We start from the raw sequence: 24,950 nt of genomic DNA, 5'->3' as shown, positions 1-24,950 counted from the left end.
AAACAATAAACTTGTTAATTTTGAGAAAGCCACGCTATGGCTCCCAGAGCCAAGAACGCAGTTATTTTGAGTTACCTGCTACTTGAGGATAATCTATGTCCTGCAGTCACTCAGTGTTTGTGGGAAACAGACATCTTTCTGCAACAAAGAGGCAGGGTTTTGTAGAGAGACGGTGAAAGCTGACTACTTGGGGGTGTTCATAATTTCCAGAGTTCCGGGCTGGGGTGGGGGTGGGGAGGAAAGAGAAGCTTCCAAATCCATGAGGCCCAGGAGCCAGGAGGCACCATTCCCTGAAGATGCTCTCCCCCCCAAGCCTAGTCCCCTTCCTTCCTGCTCCGTCAGCTTCAGTTGACAAGAATGAAGCTTTTCAGCCTCCCCAGGGACCAACCAGGCCTTCTGGGCCAAGGCAGCTGTCTTGGGCCCCCAGCCCCAGCCCCAGCCTGTTCCCCTGGCCCCCATTAACCTGCCTCTCAGCTGCACATCTGCTAACCTGGGGGCCTGGATGGCCTTAGGAGTAAAACTCCTTCAGAACATCTGGAGTGTGGGGGTGTGCCGGCCCCACCTGGATGGGAGAGGAGGCGAGAAGGGGGAGAAGGGAAGAAAGATGGAAGAGGAGAGGGGATGAGAACCAGAGAGGGAAGGCAGTGTGCTGTGCACATGGTGGGCACTGGTGGGGAAACAGAAGCACACCAGCCCTGGGGTTCGGTGTCCATCCTTTGACAGGTAGGAAAGGACTGGGAGCAGGGACGAGGACAGGCTGAAGTGTGTACCCGAGGCTCCCATGGCACCAGCTAGGTAACCTGTGCCTTTCATTAGAGATCATGCAAAAGCCCTGACTGCCGGGGCAAACCTTTCTTTGTGTTTCACGGTGGTGTTCCTGTTCCCAGCTGTCTGTCCCAGCAAAGGAAGCCATCCCCTCCTTTCTCCAGACCCAACTTCCTCTGCCTCCCAGACTTTGCCTGAATTGTTTCTCAAGCTAAGATGATTTTCTTTACCACTCCTCCACGCCTTGCCTCTCTCCTTCCTGCTACTATAGCACTTATCTCCTCCAGGAAGTCCTCCAGGATGACTCCATGTGGCTCTGGGCCTGCTGGACACATGGAGAACATTCAGTCATAGAGTCAGGGAACCTTTTCTCTCTTTTAAGCTTTGGCTTTTGCATCCACAGCTGGGTGGCAGTTCTGAGCTTTGTGTGATGGAACTAGGCAAGCCCTCCCCATGGGGACACATGGAATAGTGAGTATTCTGCTCCAGCCAGACCAGCCATGCCAGCTATCCTGCTGGACCTAGAGTCTGCCATAGCTACCTGTATCAGAGGTCAGAGTGCAGGGTGGGATGGGGGTGGGTGGGGAAGTAAGCTGGAGATCTGGATTCAGTCTTAGGGGCTTTGGACATTAAATAGCCACATTTTGGTAAGCCTTGAGAAGGCCTTTATGTCCAGCCTGGGGCAAATGGCGCCCATCTTAGCTTGTCCTTCTTCTTAGTAAGACGTGACAAGCATTCTGCATCTGACTGCACCCAGGATGCTCTATCTTCTGGAAGGAGAGGAAGGAAGGAGGTCTTGAGAGTGTTGGCCAGTGTGAGTGCTACACCAGCCTCATGCCCGGGTGTCTTTTTCCAGCCTTGTCATGAAGTCCTTCGCCAGCCAGGAGAGTCTGTCCAGGCTCCTTGAGTTCTGAAGCCCCGGCCAATGTCCCCCATCAGTGGACAGAATGCAGTGGGATTTTTATAGCCTCTTTCTATGAGAAAACTTTTCTTTGGAAGCCAGCTCTGCCTTTTTCTAGAAAAGAATCACAGATTATCTCAACATTCTGTTCTTCAATTTTGAAGTCTGTCAACTGGGAATAATCAAGAGACCATTTAGACGACAAATAGGACAATGAATAGAGATATGAGCACTACCCTGGGAGAACCCTAAGTACACAGGAAGCTGTGAGCACAACATGGGGAGCACTCTTAAGTACATAGGAAGGCATGAACACAACACAGGGAGCACTCAAGTGTGTAGGAAGGTGTGAACACAATACTGGGAGCACCCTAAGTACACAGAAAGGCATGAGCACAACACTGGGAGCACTCCTAAGTACACAGGAAGGCCTGAGCACAACACTGGGAGCACTCTAAGTACACAGGAAGGCCTGGTTCTGTGTTAGAGTTACTGCTTTCCAGCCCATAGCGCTGTCTCACTAGGTGCCATCATTGGTAACAGGTTTATGGCATATTGGTGTGGGCAACTCAAAAAACCTGGTTATGCAGAACTAGAGTCAGACTGGTCATTTGAGAAGACTTGACTGTAAACTAAATTATTCCAAGAGAGACAGATCCTTTCCTAACCCCTGAACTCATAGCTGGCTGTCCCTCTCGCTCCTGCAGTGAGGCCGTTAGATCACTTCTTCCATTACTGTTTCTTTACACAGATCCGAGTTGGGCATCTTTACAGTGATGCACTCAGTTCTCATGAGTTTGTTATTAAATAAGAGGCTCATGACAAGGTCACAGATAGCCAATGTCAGGATAGAGTGACGCCTAAGAGGATCTGGAATACTGCAGGACAAGGAGGAGTTCTCCTCTGTTGGCCCCCAGCTATGTGGCAGGTGCTGCGCTGGCTTTTGAAGGAGGTGTATGAGTTGAAGTGGTGGGGAAGAAAGGACAGGAGGAAAACCTTGAGAAGACCCTGGGAAGGCAGCAAAGGGTACGGGGCACGAGGGGGTGGGAGGAGTGGCACTCAGTCAGGGAAGAGCAATTTGATTTGGAGCAGACTCAGCTGGTCCCTACACTTACAGCACTTATTGTAACAAGGCTATGCATAGGAGATCTGTCTCTACACAGATAGGTTTCAATGCAGAGAGGCAATTACAGGGTTTTTACACAGGCAGATGGCCCGAGAGAACCCGAGATGTCCACAGCACATCAAAGAGGCTCTGAATAAGCTTCCTTCAGAGACCATGGTGGGATAGGGACTAAGACCACAGCAGTAGCCCTTTGGTCAGGTCAAGGGGATGTGACCTTCAGATTCCAATGCTATGGCCTAGAGACTCCATAGGCAAGAGACACAGAGGGAGGTAAGGTACAGAGATGGCAAGATGCAGTGGGTGATAGGATCCCCACTGCACACTTCACTGCACACACTCCCAAACCTGTTCCCGAGGTCCCCTGCTCCAGGCTGCTGGCTCCACGGTGCACTCCCTTGCTGGCCCCCCTCGCTTCAGCACTCCAACGGTCTGGAACTTAATTATACACTGACGCACTTTGTTTTTTAAAAACATGTTTATTTTTGTTCTGACTCATTGCAGAAAATCTAGAAAATACAAAAAAAAAAAAAAAAAAAGAAGAAGAAGAAAATAAAAATCACCCACGGCTCTACCACCCAGACACAATGCTTGCTGGCATTTCAGGGTACTTCTCAGCAAATGGGCAGACACAGAAGCTAGCTTCATGCCATGTGCTAATACCTTCTGTTGAGTCTGGTTTAGTGTCTGATAATCACACTAGTACAATACTAGTGTTAAAAAAAACCCACTAGTATGGGGGAGACTTGGAAGGGGGACAACATTTGACATATAAATAAATAAAATAATCAATAAAAAACACTAGTCTTATAACACATGTTAAGAAACACACTAAACTTAACTTAAAAATCACACAAGTATAACACTAGTGTTAAAAACACTAGTATATCTTAAAATCACACTAATGTAACTAGTATAACTATATACTAGTATAACTAGTGTTTAAAACAGACTAGTATAACTTAAAATCACATCAGTATAACTTTAACTCATGTAAGAACTTTTACCGAAGTATTTTTTAAAATTGTGCTGTAATTCACACAGCATAGAATTCGGCCCCATCTAACGTGCACATGTCTTGTCATTCTCTGAAGAAAAGTTGCCTCCTCAGCCATCCCCACCCCACCCTAACATGCAGACTAATCATGTCTCTGGACGGTCCTGTTCCGGCCACTTCAGGAATTATACACCATGTAGCTTCCCCTCTGGCCTGTCATAGTGTTTTAAACCTTCATCCATACTTTGTAACTGTGGACTAATACTTCATCCTTTATTTCTGTTGATCCCTTTCTGATTAATCTGAGTCAGGGGTAGTAGCCCAGGCTAGCCTCAAACTCAAGATCCTTCTGCCTCTGTCTCTTAATGGTTCATTCCTTTTATAGGTGAATGCTAGTCTTTATATGTGTAAGCAGTATTTTGATTTACCTATGAATCTGTTGATGGGTTTTCCCCTTTTTATTTTCTTTAGTTTAGATTTGTCTTGTTTTTACAGTTTTCAGAGCATAGATTTTGCACTTTCTTGGGTGGTCAAGGGATTTTGTGTAGGGATTTGCACGCCCTAGGCAAGCACTTGACCACTAAGATACATCTCTAGCTTCTAGGATTTTCACCCCTTTCTTTAATGTATTCCTAGGTAGTTTGTTCTCATTAGTACTATTGCATATGGAATTGTTTTCTCCTTCTAGGGAAGGAACGCTGCAAGCACATAGAAACCAGGCAATCTGTGTGTGTGTGAGAGAGAGAGAGTGTGTGTGTGTGAGTGTGTGTGTCTGTATATGTGTGCGTGTATCATCCACAGCCTCAGCACATAGTGTGTGAGTGCGTGTGTGTGTGTGTCTGTGTCTGTATATGTGTGCATGTATCATCCACAGCCTCAGCACATAGTGTGTGAGTGCGTGTGTGTGTGTGTGTGTGTCTGTATATGTGTGCATGTATCATCCACAGCCTCAGCACATAGTGTGTGAGTGCGTGTGTGTGTGTGTGTGTGTCTGTATATGTGTGCATGTATCATCCACAGCCTCAGCACATAGTGTGTGAGTGCGTGTGTGTGTGTGTGTGTGTGTGTCTGTATATGTGTGCATGTATCATCCACAGCCTCAGCACATAGAAACCAGGCAATCTGTGTGTGTGTGAGAGAGAGAGAGTGTGTGTGTGTGAGTGTGTGTGTCTGTATATGTGTGCGTGTATCATCCACAGCCTCAGCACATAGTGTGTGAGTGCCTGTGTGTGTGTGTCTGTGTCTGTATATGTGTGCATGTATCATCCACAGCCTCAGCACATAGTGTGTGAGTGCGTGTGTGTGTGTGTCTGTATATGTGTGCATGTATCATCCACAGCCTCAGCACATAGTGTGTGAGTGCGTGTGTGTGTGTGTCTGTATATGTGTGCATGTATCATCCACAGCCTCAGCACATAGAAACAAGGCAATCTGTGTTTGTGTGTGTGTGATCCACAGCCTCTGCACATTGTGTGTGTGCATGTGAGTGTGTGTGAGTGTGGTGTGTGTGTGTGGTGTGTGTTCATGTGCATGTGGCGTGTGTGTGGTGTGTGCATGTGCATGTGGTATGTGGTGTGTGTATATGATGGGTGTGTGGTGTGTGTGTGTGATGGGTGTGTGGTGTGTGTGTGTGTGTGTGTGTGTGTGTATGATCCACAGCCTCCTCTCTGCTGCGCTTGGTGTTTGGCTCTGGGGCTAGGTTTTTTTTTTTTTTTAGTTTAATTAGGTTTTTCCTTATTGGCAGATGTTTTACGGTTTAAAAATGGAAGTCTCTGTCTTTTTTTCTGTTGTTTTGCTCACCTTTCATTTTATAACAGGAACGTTAGTTTTTATTTCTTCAGTGCCCCAATCCCTTGCCAAGAACTTCTTGGTGGGGCTGTTGGCTTTTTATCATCTATACATTGAATGCTTGCCGTCTTGCATACTTAGGAAATGCAGTCTATGCCCACAGGATTTAGGATTTTTCTTAATCCAAAACATCTTTGTAGATCACAATATACTTTTATTCCAGTCTCACTTGTTCTCATTATATATATATTTCTTGCTAGAATGACTTCATGATGTTTATTGGGTTTTGTTGTGTGCAAGCTGTTTTGGTGGCTACTGCTAATATAAAAGGGCTGTTTCGCCATGTCCCCTCCGCTCCTTGCTGCCGGGTAGGGGACGGAGTCAGGTGTTGTTGTAGCTTGTTTTCTGTGGCTATAATGAAATATTTGTACCCTGGTAATTTATAAGGAAAAGCGTGGGAGTTTAGAGAGCTACTGGGAATTGAACATAGGCCTCTGCGGCTGGGTAGGTGCTTAATCATCACGATTGATCCACCCCAGCCCAAATGCTGCAGTTCTAACTCACAGTTCTGGAGAAACAGCACAGTATGTGCGTGGCATCTTCTCCTGTATCCCTCTGTGTGTGTGTGTGTGTGTGTGTGATGGTATCATGGTATGAGAACACACACAGAAGGAGAGAGAGCACACACACACACACACACAGAGGCAGGGATCAAGAGAGATTCACGGGTCAGCTCACTTGCTTGTTTGCTTGTTTGTTTGAACAACAAACTGCTCTCAAGGGAACTTACCAGCACCTACAAAAACTATATCAGTCCCTTCCAAGTGTGGTGCCAGTAGTCACCTAGTGACCTTCTCTCAGGAGCTACCTTCAAAGTTTTAGTCACTTCTCAACTTGACCAGACTGGGTACCAAGCTTCCAGCCCATGACCCTTTAGGGGACATACTCAAACTGGATCTAGACCGGAGTATGTACACACACTTGCCTTTTATCCTGGGCACTTCATTCAATGTTCACGTATTTACCTTGTTCTGGATTTTGTTTTGTTTTTAAAGATTTATTTATTTATTTTATGTTATGTGAGCACACTCTTGCTGTCTTCAGATACACCAGAAGAGGGCATCAGATCCCATTACAGATGGTTGTGAGCCACCATGTGGTTGCTGGGAATTGAACTCAGGACCTCTGGAAGAGCAGTCAGTGCTCTTAACCTCTGAGCCAGGTCTCCAGCCCTTGTTCTGGATTTTGAAAGGAAAATTTGTAGTATTTTATTGGTATAGTGGTGGAAAACCTCTAATATAAATAGTCCTTATGGTTTGGGGAAAGGACTCTCCTCTCCTCTCCTCTCCTCTCCTCTCCTCTCCTCTCCTCTCCTCTCCTCTCCTCTCCTCTCCTCTCCTCTCCTCTCCTCTCCTCTCCTCTCCTCTCTTCTCTTCTCTTCTCTTCTCTTCTTTTTTCTTTCCTTGACAGGGTTTCTCTATGTAGCCCTGGCTGTCCAGGAACTCACTAAGTAAACCAGGCTGGCCTCAAACTCACAGAGATCCATCTGCCTCTGCCTCCCAAGTGCTGGGATTAGAGGTATGAGCTAACATGACCAGCTGTTGGGTCACTTTTGAAATAGGATGTCACTCTATAGACCTGGCTGTCCTGGAACACACTATATACCCTGGGCTTGCCTCAAACTTATGGCAATATGGCTGCTTTAGCTCCCTCAGAGTTGGGACTCTGGGCATTTGCCACCCTACTTAGCTTAAACAATACTGGGCATCAATCCTGGCCTTCATGAGTGCCACTAGGCAAGCACCTTAGCAGCTAAGCAGTAGACATTGTATCCGTAATATTATATTACATGCTAATAAAATAGTCATCAATGGCCATGGGCTAATAACTTGTGTTCTTGCTAGTAACTTCCATAGTCAGGCTGAGCCAAGGCAGTGGAGTATCAGTCCGACTCTCTAATCCCTGCACCAGTTTATAAAGTGAGAGAATTTTTTTTTTTAATTTAAGAGCTTGGAAGGGTTTAACGATAAATCACACTGTCCCAGATGCTTGGCTTGGGAAGCAGATTCTTCGATGATGCTTCTAATGTCTTCTGATTCTCTATCTCTCACTAGTTTGACTTTCTCCTTTCCCAATGACTCAGTTCACAGAGCTCTTCTCTCTTTCTGCCAATATATCAATTGGCCCAGAGGAAAGACTGCATGTGACTTGCTCTCACTTCCGGTCACAGTCCATACTTTAAAAAGCACTTCTTTGATCTTTCTACAGCTCCCCCCTCTCTTTCCATCCCCCCCTCATTCTTGGTACTCTTGTCTCTCAAATCTGAGCCATCTTGACAGTTCCAACATCTGAATCCTGTCTCCTCAAGTGGCACAACCACGCTTTCTCTTTGAGTCTCTGCTTTGTGTGGAGGCCTAGAAGGTCTCTCCAGGCAGATCCAGAACAGAAGGTTCACAGTACTGGGTTCCTTTCCTGGGCTGCCTGTGGCCTGTGGTTTTCCAGTTGAGGCAGAAGGGTGGGCCCCGTTCTTTTTACTTCATCCTCCCTGGAAATAGAACTCGTGAAGCCTACATCCTGGAGGTTGGCAGTGTAGTTCAATGCTTGAGCAATGTTCTACCTGGCTTGAGGCCCTGGCTTTGAGCTATTATAATCCCTTATAATGCAAGACTTTTGTTGTTAGGAATATATTTGTTGGGGAGATGGCTCAATTGGGGTTTTCTGTGCAAGTATAGTGACCTGAGTTCAATACCCAGAACCCATTTAAAAAAAAAATCCAGGTGTGGTGGCAGGCTTGTGATCTAAACACTGGGGAGCTAGGCAGATGCGTGGGTCTGGTTAGCTGGCCAGCCACGCCTCTTGGCAAGGTCCAAGACAGTCAGAGACCAAGTCTCAAACTTGTAGATGGTGCCTGAGAAGTGACACTCAAGGTTGCCTCCTGTATCCCAAACAAATGCACGTGTATTCATGTGTGCACTGCCCTCCCCACATGCACACTCACAGAAATATGCAGACAGATGTACACATACACAGAACACATTTGTGTGAACTTCATGAACGGTAGCCCAACTAACTAGATACAAAATCCTTGCATCCAAACGCTCTATGATATATGTCTGTTTCCCTCTGGCATGTAGTATGCCAGAAAATCTACGAGGTTTCCCTGATCATTTATCTCGGGGACAGCATACTTCCTTATGAGTGCGTATGGTTACTTTGTTTCATTTTTTCATTTAAAGTTGTTTTTACATTGTGTGTGCGTGTGCATGTGCGCATGCGTGAGAGTTAGTCAGAGGACAACTTCTGGGAGTCAATCTCTCCTTCCACCACATGGGACCCGGGGATTGAACTCAGGTCATCAGGCTTGGTTGCAGGCCCCTTAACCTGCTGAGCTATCTTGTCAGTCTCATTGGTTTCTTATTCTCACATATGAGAGATTTATCAGATTTTATCCAGGTATACATCATTTTTTCATGGGTCTATGTTTTGGTTTCTTATCCTCACATATGAGAGATTTATCAGATTTTATCCAGGTATACATAATTTTTTCATGGGTCTATGTTTGCTTTGAACACAAAGAACATTTCAAATATGTCTTGTTTTTTGGTCTCATTTTGTTCTTTTGGGGGAATCATGGACTTGTGTTCCATTCTCTCTGCTTGGATGCTTTGAAATATCCACAGTCTCCAGTAGCACAGGTCCCTCCTCTCTCCTATTTATCTCCTCTTCATTTCCATCGCTCTCACTCCGTGCCCCCTTTATCCTGAGTTTGAGGAAGTGTTTCAGGCCTGCCTTCCTTGTGTTCAGTCAGGGCAGGTTTATTCTTTGTCACCTTCAGTGTGAATTTGAATGTTGCTTTCAGCTTCTTTCCTTGCTGGCAGCTGCACCCCTCCTCTTTCTGTTGTTTTTGTTTGCCTTTGAAACAACCCTTTATACTTTTCCCATTTAACTTTCTTCTTTCATCTCAGCTTCTTTCTTTTCGACCGATGCCTGTTCCTGCTTCATCGGCGTTATGACTGCTCATACCTACTATAGGAACAAATTACTCTCTGAAATGTGCTCTTCTGGGTTTTCAAAATGCTACCACCTCTTCCTATATTTAATCTTTTTCAGAATTAAAAAAGAAGGTTGCTTTTTAGCTTTCCTCCCATCTTACATTTTAAATATTTTTTATTTAAAAAATGATGGTAAAATATATATAACAAAAAATTTGTCATTGTAACTACTTTTAAGTTTACTTTGAATTATGGGTATATGCCTATATGTGAGTGCAGGCACTGAGTAAGGTCCTCTGGATTTGAAGGTATAGGCGGCTGTGAGCTACCTGACATATGTGCTGGAACCTAACCGGAGATCTCTGCAAGAACAGCTCTGAACTCCAGGTCATCTCTCCAGTCCACTTAACTATGTTTAAGTGCATAGGTTTACTGTATAGTGAGACAGTTCAGCGGGTAAAGGCCCTTACCCCTGAGCCTAACTTCATTCTCAGGATCCACATGGCAGAAGGAGAGAACTGACTCTCAAGGCTGTCCTCTGACTGTCATATGTGCATTATGATACACTCACATTATAAATATAATTTTGAAGCTAAAAAAGGACAAAGGATTTCCTTCCACCTTAATGTGTAATAATAATCTTGTGTATGTCCAGAACTCACTTATCTGCTGGTGGATTTGGGGATGTTGGCTGTGTGCATCATGAGGCTGTGAGTGCATGTGTCTACATCTCTCTGAGTCTGTGTTTTGTTTCTTATCTTCAAGTAGGAAAAAGCACCTCTGTCTAGATGTAGTATTTGTCACTATGGAAGTGATGGGAATTTTCCATGGTTTCATTCACTCTCCTTTTTGGGAAAGCTCAACCTGCTCTTCAGACACAGCTGGCAAGCAGGCTGGTGTGCACAGTTTTCAGAGAAGTGTTTAGCATCTGAGAAGATATGCATCTGGACTAGCGTTGATGTCCGGTGGTGAAATCCTTTACCTCTGGTTGGTTCTTCACTAAGGTCTACATGATAGCCCACAAGTCCCTGGCTTGACTCACCAGAAGCCAACAATGCCGAGCTCAGCTTCTGTCCCACACCAGTGGGCTCTGAGATTGTAGGGAGAACTTGTAGGATTCCTAACTCTGGGGAGCTCCTTGGGTGATGCTAACCATGGGGCCAGATTGGAGGAGAACCACAGCTTTGCTAGGTGGTGGCACACATCTGTGATCCCAGCACTTCAGGAGGCTCAGATGTGAAAAATGTGTTTGTGGTTGTCCTTGACTATGTTAGGAGACCTGGGAGGAGAGAGGGGAAGAGAGAGAGAAAAAGCAGAAAGAAGGGAGGGAGGGACGAAGAGAGAGAGAGAGAGAGAGAGAGAGAGAGAGAGAGAGAGAGAGAGAGAGAGAGAGAGAGAAGAGCGCAAGCTGTCCTGACTGCCACAGGCCAGCTGTACATGTTGGTTACATCAGAAAGGTTATGCAGGGATATAGTTTCCCTGTTTCCTAGATTTTTGACTCATAGACATCCAGGGCAGGAGAAGATAGATGTGTTTTCACCTTCTATCTACACTGGCTGGGCTATTCTGCGCCACAAAGCAAAGCAGAGAGAGCCCCTCACTATCCGCAGAGATGCCATCCTCTGGCTTAGTGCTGCTTGTGCTCCAGGTTTTAGTTATAGACATGTGTGAGTGTATGTCTGTGCATGCTTGTGCACATGTGAGTGAGTGTCTGTGCATGTGTTGTGTATATGTGACTGTGTGCATGTGTATGTCTGTGCATGCTTGTGCACATGTGAGTGAGTGTCTGTGCATGTGTTGTGTATATGTGACTGTGTGCATGTGTATGTCTGTGCATGCTTGTGCACATGTGAGTGAGTGTCTGTGCATGTGTTGTGTATATGTGACTGTGTGCATGTGTATGTCTGTGCATGCTTGTGCACATGTGAGTGAGTGTCTGTGCATGTGTTGTGTATATGCGACTGTGTGCATGTGTATGTCTGTGCATGCATGTGCACATGTGAGTGAGTGTCTGTGCATGTGTCGTGTATATGTGACTGTGTGCATGTGTATGTCTGTGCATGCATGTGCACATGTGAGTGAGTGTCTGTGCATGTGTCGTGTATATGTGACTGTGTGCATGTGTATGTCTGTGCATGCTTGTGCACATGTGAGTGAGTGTCTGTGCATGTGTTGTGTATATGTGACTGTGTGCATGTGTATGTCTGTGCATGCATGTGCACATGTGAGTGAGTGTCTGTGCATGTGTTGTGTATATGTGACTGTGTGCATGTGTATGTCTGTGCATGCATGTGCACATGTGAGTGAGTGTCTGTGCATGTGTCGTGTATATGTGACTGTGTGCATGTGTATGTCTGTGCATGCTTGTGCACATGTGAGTGAGTGTCTGTGCATGTGTTGTGTATATGTGACTGTGTGCATGTGTATGTCTGTGCATGTTTGTGTACATGTGAGTGAGTGAGTGTCTGTGCATGTGTGTGCACATATGAGTGTGTGTGTGTGCATGCCTGTACACATGTGAGTATGTGTGTGTGTGTGCGCAAGCATATCCATATATGAGTGTGTGTGCACGCGCACGCCCATGTGTTTCTTTTTTCTATGTGTTGATATGTATTTTGGTGGCAAGTGATTAGTGGCTGCATGTCCCTCAGTTTTACGGATACAGCTTGAACTTGCGTGTGCTTTCATTGGCTTGTTTCCCCTCCAGGTGGGAGGAGAGGAACTGTGGCCACTCTCCCTGTTTGTGGATGAGGCTGAAGGTCCTTGGGTCAGTCAGTCAGGACTGTGACAAAGCTGAGTATAAAAAAGGGATGATACCTGGTGGGCTCTAAAAGATCTTCTAAGCAAAGATGTGAAGAGAGGAGGGAAAACTATCATTTTAAGAGGCCGCAGCTCCTTGAAAGCACAAGAATGATTAAGTGTGGACTCTGGGGTGGACCCTTCCCAGAGAGGCATGTTTGCAGCTGAGGTGGGGAATGGGAGAATGAGAAATGAAGCTGATGAGTCAACTCAGGGCCAACTAAAGAGGCTGTAGGTGACTGCAGGCTGTGGATGATTCTGATGAAGAAAAAGGCAAGACCGGCGTGACAACAACTCTCTAGTCTGTATGAGTGGTACATGGTTGGATGGATGAGCAGGAGATAGGGAGATGGGGAGGCCGAGAAAGATGGAATTAGCATCATGTAGGTGTAACCTCTCCATTTCTCATACAGTTCCACTGGGAGGAGAAAACAGATTATCAAAAGGCCTGGAACTCTGGCTAGGAAAGCCAGAACAATATGAGTTTTTACCTTTTCTTTCTTCTCTTGCTTCTCCTTCTAGAAATGTTAAACTGTGGTCTGGCTTTATTCTCCCTTGTACATATTACTGCAGAGCCTGCTAATAGTATCTTTCAAGCACTGGGATGTCACTCATGCTCCCTAAACTCTGATATCACTTCACCCTATCTGGAGAGACAAGTTTGGGGAAACCCCCATCTGCTTTCTCCTGCACCAACCACAGCTGCCTTTGCCAAGGGCAGGCACCAGGCCCAAGCAACCACAGAACTCAGCTCCCAAACACATCTCACACAGCCAGCCAGGTCCCCAGAAACCAGCCTGTAGTTCGGAATCCAAAGGTTGGAAGGTGGGGGAGAGACAGGATAGCTTTTCACAGTCCCCACCCCCAGATTCCTGGATTGTCACCCACAAAGCTGGCCTTCTGCCCAGATCTGTAGGTCCATGTCTTTAGGGGAAGCTCATGAAGGCTACACGGTCTCTTGCTGCCTTCCTCCTGTAGGGCATGTAATTATTTTTATATATTGCTGCCGAATAGAACACAAGGAATGGCTTGCAGAAACACTCAGGTATCGGCCTTTGATGTACACAAAGGAAGCGGCTGCTCTGCCTCCTGGGGCTCTTGCACACCCATCAATTCTTCTGACAGATGGAAGAGAAGGGTGGCTTGGGCATTAGCATGGCCCTGAGAACGAGTTGGAATTGCCTTCATGTTAATATCCTACTTTTGATCTATTGGAAGGCTGACAGTGCGAGGGAAGGCATCTATAGGTGACATAAATCAGAGCTGATGAAATCCCTGCACCCCAGCAAAGTCAGCCCTTCCTTGTGTGGGGCAAGGGAGAGCCCCGAAGCCTCCCCGCTCTTTCAGTCACTGATGGAAACATACAATCATTTGGGGCTCCCCACACCTTTCTTGGCTCGACTCTCCACAAGTTCAGTTCAGGCCCTTGGTAGCTCAAGTGGCCTCCTCTCTGCTCCTCAGTCCCTGTCTCCCTGAGACCCATCGTCCGTGAATGATCGATCTCCAGCTCTCCAGGGTTTCGTCTGAGGATGCTTCTGTATGGGTGTGGCTCTCTGTGAGGTCCCGAGGTTAGGTTCCAATGTTGAGGTCATGGCTGGGAGCCATGGGAGAGAACCCAATGTTGGATGTGTCCAAGGAAAGGCTCTTGGAACCCAATCTTCTCCCACGATCCTCCCAGCAGCAGGGGCTGGGAGATGGGAGCATTAGACGCTGAATAGTAGATTCATACACAGCCAACATCTTCTTGGTCATGTCATACTTCATTCAGTGACTTTGACCAAGTAACTTGGTCCCTTAGAGATTCCTGGTTGAACGGGGTCCCTTTCAGCTCTTATTTCTATGACTCTGGTTCCTTCTTAACAAGCAGTTCTCTAAGTAGTGCTAGAAGTCCTACTAACATCCCTTTCTTCCACTGCTAGAGACAAAACCCATGGAATTGTACATGTGAGGCAGTTGGTCTACCTGGTAGTGTTTAGCACCCAGTCCCAGCTCTTAACTTGACTGATAAAGAGCACAGACTTGGAGGCATAGGGATATAGTGGTAGAGCACTTAGTCAGCCTGCTCAAGGCCCTGGGTTCAATCTTTAATACCATCTCAACCCGCACCCCAATCCACTGAAGAGAGGTTCATGGAATGAGGTGACATAGTTCCTCTTCCTATGGCTTTTCCAGTACAATGGAGAAAAAAAAAATTGAAGCAGTCTCTGAGGTGAAGACACTTGGAGATCCAAAGTTGGCCTTTGTCTTCCTCCACCTTGATTGACGTCCTTCCCAGCTCCCATCTCTCTGCACACCCTGTGTTCCATGCCTGTGTCTCATTTACAGAAACTTTCCTCAAAAAAGATGTTCTCAGCTAAAAGGATACCAAATAATACTTGCCAGGTTTTAAAAACAATAGCGGGCAGATTCTGCACTATAAAAAAGGTAATTCTGTCCAAATGGTAGGACTTTAGTCATGTTGTGATGCTTCTAGGGTGTGGAGTGGAGCTGGCTGCCTGAGCCTTGGCAGCACACTGCATGCTTGTAAGCAGGCATGCTCAGCGAGGCTCCTGCCTCGGGACACAGGGACAAGAATAAGGAAGATTTTTGTCCAAAGATGGCATGGACTTCTTATAGGATACAGGCTCAAGAATCCTTCTTGGGTTCACCTTGTCTGGGTGAAGAAACTGAACCCAGGGGGAAGAGAAGAATGTACTAGGCATCCATCCCAGAGCTCTGTGTCTCAGAGGAACATGATCCCAGCAGCTACCACCTGAGCTGTGTTCCTACCCTCAGCCTTCCCAATCCCTAAGGCTAAAAATCAGGCACACAGTGCCCCCAAGACTAGCACATTCTCCTCACAACTGCCTCTCCATCGTCCCTCCATCCCCACTCCCCCCCCCCCCAGCAGCTTCTGCTTCTGTGCACATAGTGGGTTGTTCCTCCTTTCCCATGGTGGGCTTTGGCCAGATGTCTGAGTATCTCCCCACTGACAGACATCATCCTTCCTGTTTTACTGAAAGGAGCTTCAGTTGTCCTTAAGGCTCACCATGAATGTCAACCACTGACTTCTTTTGAAAGCCTGGTATACCTTCCCTGTCCTCATGATCATGACAATCACTGTCTCCTCTACACACACACACACACACACACACACACACACACACACTCATCTGCAGCACAAGAGCACACTTACACTGTATCATGGTTGGTGGCTTATGTACTCTGAGTTCCCAAGAGGCAGGAACCAAATCTCCCTTGTCACTGTAGCCGGATGTCTCACACAAAACCTAATTCCTCAGAGCTGTCCAGTCTGGCAGCCACCAGCATCTTGTGTCAATGAAAATGAAATAAAACATAACCCGATTCCTTGGTAATGTGACTCAGATTTGAAGTAGTCAACAGCCCCGGGTGCCTCGTGGCTATTGTGTTGGACAGCACCCTTCCTCCTGTCACACCATGTTCTATTGGGTGGTTTCCCCTAAACACCAGGGACACTCAGCCACCAGAAAGAAGACCTGAGGGTCTAGGGAATCTCATCGCCTACATCCCATGTGCACTGGTACTTGGCACAGAGATGATGTTGGATGGGAACTTTCTGGAGCTGGGTGTGGAGTCCTATCCCATGTTCTCTAGGCTTGGTTACTATTTCTAGAACCAACATTCTGCCTGTTCTTTATTTGGAAAAAGCTCCAAGTGGCACCTCCTAAAGGCATCATGTGCTGGGACTGCCCTCCTTAGTTGAGACACCAGGTAGGGCCTTTCAGGACAAGCTCTGATGCTCACACCTGCACAAGGGAAGGCTTGCCAGTAGCCTGGGTTGCATGGCAGTAACTTGAAGGGTTCTGCTTCAAGGGTTACCCAGTTCTTCCCTTGGATAAAGATAAGAGGCACTTGCAGAGGACAGAGTGGCTTCCATACTGCCCACCCCGAGCCCAGGGTAGGCATCACACCCTGCCTCCAGCCTATGGTTAACCTCACTGGGTGATCTTCCTCCACCCCACTTCAGCTTGTTATCTGCTGCCACCTACCCTTCCCTGCTCCTGCCACTTCCTCTCCAGCTTCTGCTCACACACTTGCCAGCTTTGAGTCTTTTGTGAGGCCTTCCCTGCTCTGGGCATTTGCTCTTACTGTTCTTGCTGCCTCTCAGGCTCTTTCTCTAACATCGCACAGAAAATCCTACCTTGGGAGATAATTTAAATGCCCCCTCCTTTGTGAGGCCTTCCTTGATTTCTCAAAGGCAAAAAGGGTTGGGCCCTGGCTCCAAGAGTGTTTTCTACAAGCTAGATCAAAGAGTGTGAAGCTGTGTGTTTAAAGCCAGAGGCTTTGGAGTCAGACCAATGGCTTCCCCCTCCCTGAGCCTCTCTCACTGTATGCAAAGGGCTGGGGTGAAGATTAAGTAAGATAATATGTATATAATGTTCGCTAGACACCTAGCCAGACACCTAGTCCTCACTACACATCAGCTAAGGCCACTGAGCCACTAAGCCATATAGTCTTAGTAAATAATCAAGTAAATAGACTGAGAACTTGTGTGGTGGGGAGACTATGTGTTACTCAAGTTGATTCCCAGAGCTGAGCCCAACACTGGCATAAAAGGGTTGCTTAGTTTAATTCACTGGCTGAATGCTGTCTGTACTGAGGGGCATTTGAGACAACCTGATAGGTAATAGGGGATACCTCCAGGGCAGCAGAGCTTTGTGGAGGTCCTCATAACACAAGAGCCTTGGAGTGGTGTCAGTTTATACGAAGACAGACACTCAAGTACCGGTGCCCAAACTGCCTGAGTCCAGTACAGTCTGCTTAGTACCCAGACAGATAGATAGTCCTTAGGCCAAGCAGGACTAGGGAATGCTGTGCACAGGGAGCCCACCCTCATGTAATGAGAGCCCCATGGCCTCTGTGCAAAAGCTGGCAACTTGTAGAGAGGCTAGTGCTGGGGTGGGAGCCAGGGGACCTTGATGCCTGCAGAGACCTGGGGCTCCTCCTCGCTGCTGTGCAGGTGCCAGCCTGCCCCTTCTGGAACCCTTACTTTCCCTGGCAGGCTCTTGGTCAGGGCTGTTGGTCCCTCCAGGCAATCAACGGCTCCTATGTAGAATTTTTTCCCCCACAGAATTACCATTTCCATAGCGGCTGCTTCTCTCTCTCTCTCTCTCTCTCTCTCTCTCTCTCTGTCTCTGTCTCTGTCTCTGTCTCTCTCTCTCTGTCTCTCTCTCTCTCCCTTCCCCATCTTCCCCTTCTGCTTTTATCAGAGCCTAAGAAGCCGACACTCCATTTTCCCTCCTCCCTCCTATCTCCAGCGCTCCACCCAAAGTCCATCTATGTGTCCTTTGAGCTGGAGATAGGCCTATAAGGTGAAAGCCGAGGTCTGGGTTTGGCCCAAACTATCAACAACTGCTTGAAGCTTCCTTGTTATCAATCTCTCTCTTCCAACTTCTTCCTTCTCTTGACAGTTCCAATTAGGAAATGGGAACAGAAATTGCCCATAACTCCTGGGGAAGTTTTAAATAAGGTTTAGTGCTGTTTTTACCATCTTGGGTTTTGTTTTGTTTTATTTTTCCAAGTCTGGGCCCCCATAGCCCAGGCTGGCCTAGAACTCACCATGTAGTCTGGGCTGGTCCAATGCTGTTAGTCATGCTGCTACCCAAGTGCTGGGAATCTATGCACAACTCGCCATCCTCAGGGTCACCGTGAACTTCTTCATTAGTGTTGAACAGGATGTTACAAGCTCATGTGTGTTGGGTCTTGAAAGTTATGTAGTGGGCCTTCAGGGTCAGTGGTGGGAGACTCCTAAGAGAGCAGAGGCAGCCAGAGGCAGCTGGGCTGGAGTAAGGGTTGGGGCCAAGCAAGTGGCCAGAGGTTGCTCACTGGATGACTGCAAGCTAGGGGTTCCTGCTCTGAACCTGAATATCTCAAATGGAACCTCCATCCCTGTTCTCCAAAAAAATCCTGGTGGACCAATGAGATCAAGGAACATTCAGAGTCCTTGGACTTGCAGAAGGGTTTTCTTCCAGTGAAGGGGCACGGTATAGGAGGAACCTAAAGGTCTAGCTCTCTCTGACTGGATGAGAAGCAGAGCTCTCTCCCCAGATGTGCCCCCGCCACAAGGAGCCTCCTTCATACCACCTTCCCTCCTGATCTCTGCTCTTGGAGACCCCTGTCCTGTATCTGCTACATCTTTCCACCATGTGCTGGAGAGGAGACCTAAGTCATCATTAAGCTGAGCAGGACAGGAGAGGTGGGCACTCTCTCTGTTTCTGAGATGGTTTCTCAGCTGTCTTCCTGCTCTCCCTGCACCCATCGGCCTTCAGATTCCAACCAGTCTGGACTCAGAAAGCAAGCACAATTGCTGGGTACCAAGCCTAGAGCTTCTAAAGAATTGTCCCTTTAAGAGAATCACTGGCAAGGACTGGAGGGATGGCTCAGAGGCTCAGAGCCCTGGCTGCACTTGCAGAAGACACAGGTTCAGTTCCCAGCACCCGCATGGTGGTTCACAGCCCCCCTGTAACTCCAGTTCCAGGGGATCCTATGCTATTCTTCTTCTAGCTTCTGTTGACATGGCACACACATGATGAACATAAATGCAGGCAGGCAAAACAGTCATATACATTTTTAAAAACTAATAAATCTAAAAGAATCCCTGGTGACTTTGTGGGTCAGCTAGTGGCCCATATAGGAAGAAGTTCCAGAAAATTATATCAGCCTGCTCCCCTGTGTTTGTAAGAGCCTCTGTTTTCCTACAACTGAGAGACAAATCTTGTCCTCTTATCATACTTTGTTATCTATCTACCTCTATCATCTATCTATCTTATCTATCTCTTCATATATCTATCATCTACCTATATCAAATATCTATTTCTATCATCTATCTGTTTCTATTATCTATCTATATCATCTATCTATAATCTATCAATCAATCTCTATTATCTATCTATCTATCTATCTATCTATCTATCTATCTGTCTGTCTGCCTGTCTGTCTGTCTGTCTATCATCTATATACCAACTTGCCTATCAACCTACCTATCTAATTTTGTTTATTTGAGACAATGAATCCTGTAACCCAGGTTGACCTCAAACTACATAGCTGGGAAGTAACGTGAACATAATTACCTCCCTGCCTCCACTTTCTACAGGCAGGGATAATAGGCATATACTATCTCCAGTTTTATGTGATGTGAAGACTGGACTCCAGGCCTTGTACATGTTTCGCATGTGCTTTACCATCAGCCAAGGTCCTCTACATCCCAAGCCCCTCTCATCACTCTGGGGGAGTCAGAGTAGTAGAGCAGAAAGAAGCCCTGAGTTCCAGTTCCAGACCTGACCTCCCATTTGACATTTCCCTTGATATCTCAGCATATCAAGATCCTGATGTAACCTGAGCTAGATCTAGCATCCTTCAGGTCCCCATCAAATACACAGCTTGTCTTCTGGGTCACCCTTTGTGGACGTTTCCTGCTGTCTAACCTGAAACTCTCCTTGTAGGTTCTCTACTCACGTTGGTCATCGGACAGACATGTCCTCTTCTCCCTGAAAAGTCTTGGAGCTAGACCCTCTCACCCTACCTGTTGCCTCTACCTCAGCACGGGGCTGAGAGTAGGAAGATGTTAAGCTGTTTCCCCAAAGCCCAGGCAAGCCCCAACTGGCCTGCCAGAGCTCTGCTAATCTGCCCTATCACCGCAGGGAAGAATTCTAATCGGAAAGCACTGGAGGGGCCAGGCCCACGTGGGGGAGAGGAGCGGTGTTGATTTTATTCCAGTGCTTAATTGGTATAATTGCTGTCTTCCGCCTGCCAAACCAGAATCAGGGTTGGCTCTCCCACCTGCGGGCGGGCAGGCGGGCAGGCGGGCGGGCAGGCGGGCAGGCGGGCGGGAGCAACTCTGGAAGGTTCTTAGTCCCCAAAGGCAGGTTCTGCTTGGCAGTAAAGAAGCCCCCATCAGCCCCTTCCACTCCCAGGTGGCAGGGAAGCCTACTTATCCCAGGGGCCTAGGCACCCCAGTGGAGCCTGAACCCTCCCTCAAAGTAACTGGAAGGATTTCTGCAGAAGGCACCCATCCTATGAAGGAGCCAGGTGGGAGAGATTTCTTTGCAGCAGGGTGCTGACCCTTGCAGGTCTCTAAGAGTCAGGCCACCCTGGTGGTAGTGGTGGTGGTGGTGGGATTACTGCTTTCCCCTGGGGCAGAAAGCTTGAGTCTTTTGAACTCAACACCGAGTGTTAGCCTAGAAGCCAAGGTCTCCAAGACCTACCATTTTCAGGTGCCCTGCTGCTTCCTGGGGTCACCAGATCATCTCTAGATCGGCTGTTAAAGGGATAGAAGAAGGAGGGTGCCAACGGGGACATCAGTGCCATACACAGGCTAAAAGGAAGGGACGTGTGGCTGCAGCTAACAGCTAACCCCCCCCCCCCACACACACACACACTCTCCACACAGGAGCAGTTGCCAGATAAAACTCAAATACATTTCCAGATTTCTTTTAATGGGGCTCAGTGGCTGAAAGCACATATTACCCTTGAAGAGGACCCTAGTGTAGTTCTTGGTGTCCACATGATTCACAAACCATCCCTAAATTCCAATCCAGGAGATCTGATGCCCTCTTCTGACCTCCATGGGCATCAGGCATGCATGCAATGCACATAAATACATGCAGGAAAACACTCATACACATAAAATAAATAGATCTAAAGCATTTTTAAATGTTTTTTTTTTATTTGTAACTGATATGCATGTGTATTGTGATATCTGTGGTATCTGCATGTGAGTGTAGCTGCCTACAGGGACCAGAGTCATCAGATTCTTCTGGAGTTGGAATTGCAGATAGTTGTGAACTGTCTGACATGGGTGTTGTGGCCCAAACTCAGGTCTTCTGCATGAGCAAGAAGTATTTTAACCACTTGCTGCACCATCTCTCCACCCCCCTAAAATAAAAGTCTTGCCGGGGGGTGGGATGGGGTGGGGACACACTTACCCTTTATCTGATATTTAAATTTTACTGGGCATGGTTTTAAATATTACATGGGACAAATTTTTGCCAAAGGTCTTCATTTACATGCAATTCAATTTTAATTGGACAGTATGCATGCTGTTATTGCTGCCTACCAGACAGGGTCTTACTTTGAAGCCCAAGCTTGCCTTGAACTCATTAAGCAGTCCAGGCTGGCCTTAAATTCTTGACCCTCTTGCCCCATCTCTAGGTCTTGTACTTCAGGTGTGTCCCATCAGTCCCTCCTGGCAGCATGTGTTTCAGTTCACTGTACCCAACAGTGCCATCCTGGGTTTGCTCCACCACAGAGCCCAGCTGGCGTGAGTGGAATGTGTAACTTCCCTGATCACCTCAAACACAAATACAAGCTAGAATGACTTCATATTCTTGTCCTATTTTTCTATGCTTGCTGATTCACTTGACTTTCAACTTTGCCATTTCCCCATCTCCAAGTACCAGGAACAGGGATACAAACGGCCCTGTGGTTCAATGGCCTAGAACAGCTCTACCATAGATGTGTGAGCTATAGAGTCATCCTGGCTCCCTGCCCAAGAAGAAGGAGGGCTGGAGGGTCCTGCAATCAGTCCTTCCTTGAGATGTGAGAATGAGGAGCTCTTTCTGAGTGAGGTTAAAACACAGGACGCAGGAAGTCTTTGGATGCTAAATGACTAGACTGGTTTCAGGGGCCCTACACAAGCTCTCCTGCCTGTGGTTTGCACAAAATGCAGGAAGTGGGCTGCTCAGGACTGTAGTGCACACATGAAAGTATGTGATGCACGTGCAAAGGCATACGTGTGTGGTTACACATATCCATTCACACAGAAGTGACTTTCTGGAGTTGGCAAGGTTGCTCAGTGGTAAGGGCACTTGCTGCCAAGCCTTATGAACTGAGTTCAGTCTCCTGAGTTGGGACTCCGAGACCCACACGGTGGGAGGAATGAGCTGACTCCTGTAAGCTGTCCTCTGACCTCCACATGTGAGCCCACAAACATGCAAAAGTAAATAAATAACTGAAAAACAAGTCGTTTTAAAAATAACTGACAGCCGGGCGTGGTGGCGCACGCCTTTAATCCCAGCACTTGGGAGGCAGAGGCAGGCGGATTTCTGAGTTCGAGGCCAGCCTGGTCTACAAAGTGAGTTCCAGGACAGCCAGGGCTACACAGAGAAACCCTGTCTCGAAAAACCAAAAAAAAAAAAAAAAAAAAAAACTGACTTCCATCCATCTTAGGCTCACAGGATTAAAAGGTGCCCCCCATCTCACCCCCACATACATCCTGTCCCACTTCCTGTCTCCCTTAAGTAGGTGAGCAGGTTCTCACCTCCCCTGATGTGTCTGGAGTGTCAGCATCACACAGTGGGAAGGTTCATGGATTTGAGTGTCAGTAGACAAGGGTTCAAGTCTCATGATTTTGGCTCACTAGCTGAGTGACTTAGCCCAATCTCTGTAAAGTGGGGATAGTTAGAGCCACCTTGTGGTAGTGTTGAGCAGTCACATACCTGTACCTGGCCCTGTAACTAGCATATGACAAGTGCTCAGAAATAGAAATGGTGACTACTGGTGGGGTCACGGTTACTGGATTCCCTATGGTTAAAGCTATCACATGTACAGTGACAGAGGATCATGTCTGTGGTGACATGAATCCTTAGGAATAGAGAGCACTCACTGTAGAGATCGCTGGCCTCATCGGGTTATTATTAAAATTAATTATTTTAATTAGTGCACAAAATAATGAGTTTTATTTTGACATAATGCATATCATTGTTCTCCAATTATATTTCCCATCCTCTTCTACTCTTCTTTGAACTTCCTGCCCACTTCTGCTGGTCTCTCAATGGTTTCACCTTCTACTTTTAAAAAAAGATTTGTTGCTGGGCAGTGGTGGCGCACGCCTTTAATCCCAGCACTGGGAGGCAGAGACAGGCGGATTTCTAAGTTCCAGGGCAGCCTGGGCTACAGAGTGAGTTCCAGGACAGCCAGGGCTACACAGAGAAACCCTGTCTCGAAAAACAAAAAACCAACCAAACAAACAAACAAAAGATTTGTTTTACTTTTGTGTGTACAAGTGCTTTCCTGCATATATATGTATATATACATATGGTATAGATATACTTTTATAGGTATGAGTATTATTCCTGAACATATATCTACATATCATCTATATATTTATATAGATTCATATCTTTCTATATAATCTACCTACCATTTGCATGCAGTGCCCATGGAAGTCAGAAGAGGGCATCAGATCCCCTGAAACTGGAGTTACAGATGCTTTTGAATCACCATATGGGTACTGGGAACTGAACCCAGGCCCTGTGTAAGAACAAGTGCTCTTAGCTTGTGAACCATCGCTCCAGCCCACCTTCTGCTTTAATGCCATATAAACATATACTATGTGTGTATGCATAGTTATAATTACATTATGCATGAGAAAAATAGGCAATATTTGTTCTTTTTTTCCATGCCCCATTGCCTTCTCTTGTTTCTGCCCCCTTTTAGGCTTTTCTCTAATAACATATAATATTCCTTAATATTATGTTTCATATAATATTTTCATATCACATTATGTATATATCTATTATATCCATCTAATGTATATATATAGATAAATACATGCATTGTTCACTTATTTATTTTTTGTAGTCTTGAGCATACTATGCAACTATTTTGCTATTGAGGTATTTTTGCTATTTTGGTATTTAGGTATTTGGTATTTAGGTATTGCTATTTTGCTATCCCCAGTCTATACATATTATGCATTTAGTCAAGATTCCATATACAATAGAAAACTCTTATATGGTTTTTATCTCTCTGAGTCACAGAACACAATCCTGATATAGATTTCACTGGCATGGCATGACAATTTTAATGGGTAAATAAAGCTCCATTATCTGTATGCACCATGTGTTTTTACCCATTCCCCTGTTGATGGGCATCTGGTTTCCTTATCTTAGCTCTTGTACATAGCAGCGATAAACACAGAGGTTCAGGTTCTTCCCACCATCTATGCTGACATGGTGGGAGGTCTTTCCAAATTGCAGCCTTCAGAGTGTGTCCTAAGAATTTTGTCCTTATAACCAAAGGCTGTATGTCAGCCTGTCCCTCAGAGTCCCCTTGATGCCTAGTGGGGGAGTTTCTCCCAGGGATGCATGAGACCGTCAGGGATGGTACTGCTAATGTAACTTAGGCAAGACACAGAAGCACTGCTGACCTTTTCCAAACAGGCCTGTGCTGTTGGGATAAAGGAAAATCACTTCTTCCCACTTTTCTGGACAAGCAATTCCCCGCTTTGGATTCAGGATTGTGTACTTCAAGCTTTGTGAACAAGACCTGAGGCTTCCAAAATGGATATGAGAAGTCTGTGTGGGGAAGCCATGGCTCAGAGATAAGACCCATTCAAGACAGCAGAGTCTAAGCATAAATACAAGAGCTTGTTACAGATCAGTTTGTCTTTGCTCCCTGTGCAGGACAACAGAGTTTCAGACTAAGAGGCAGAAACAGTAGCATCTCATGGCTTGGGCAGACCTGTGAAAAGATAAGTTATCTTATTCTGTCTATCTGCAGAACTAATAAGTCCTCTAGGGATCATATCAAGTGTTTTGTGCTCTGGAATCTCTGTTCAGATAG

At 46.4% G+C, this 24,950-nt stretch overlaps 1 protein-coding gene across 1 annotated transcript in view; it reads left to right on the top strand.

Annotated features, from left to right (window-relative positions):
* Positions 1-24,950, top strand: part of Lgr6 (leucine rich repeat containing G protein-coupled receptor 6) — a 123,047-nt gene that overhangs the window by 53,291 nt on the left and 44,806 nt on the right. The window lies entirely within an intron of this gene.

This window comes from Mus caroli, unplaced genomic scaffold, assembly GCF_978045245.1.
Source record: "Mus caroli unplaced genomic scaffold, Mus_caroli_1 scaffold_1, whole genome shotgun sequence".
Taxonomy (NCBI): domain Eukaryota; kingdom Metazoa; phylum Chordata; class Mammalia; order Rodentia; family Muridae; genus Mus; species Mus caroli.
Note: the sequence above shows the minus strand (reverse complement) of the source record. Positions and strands in the feature narration are given on the sequence as shown.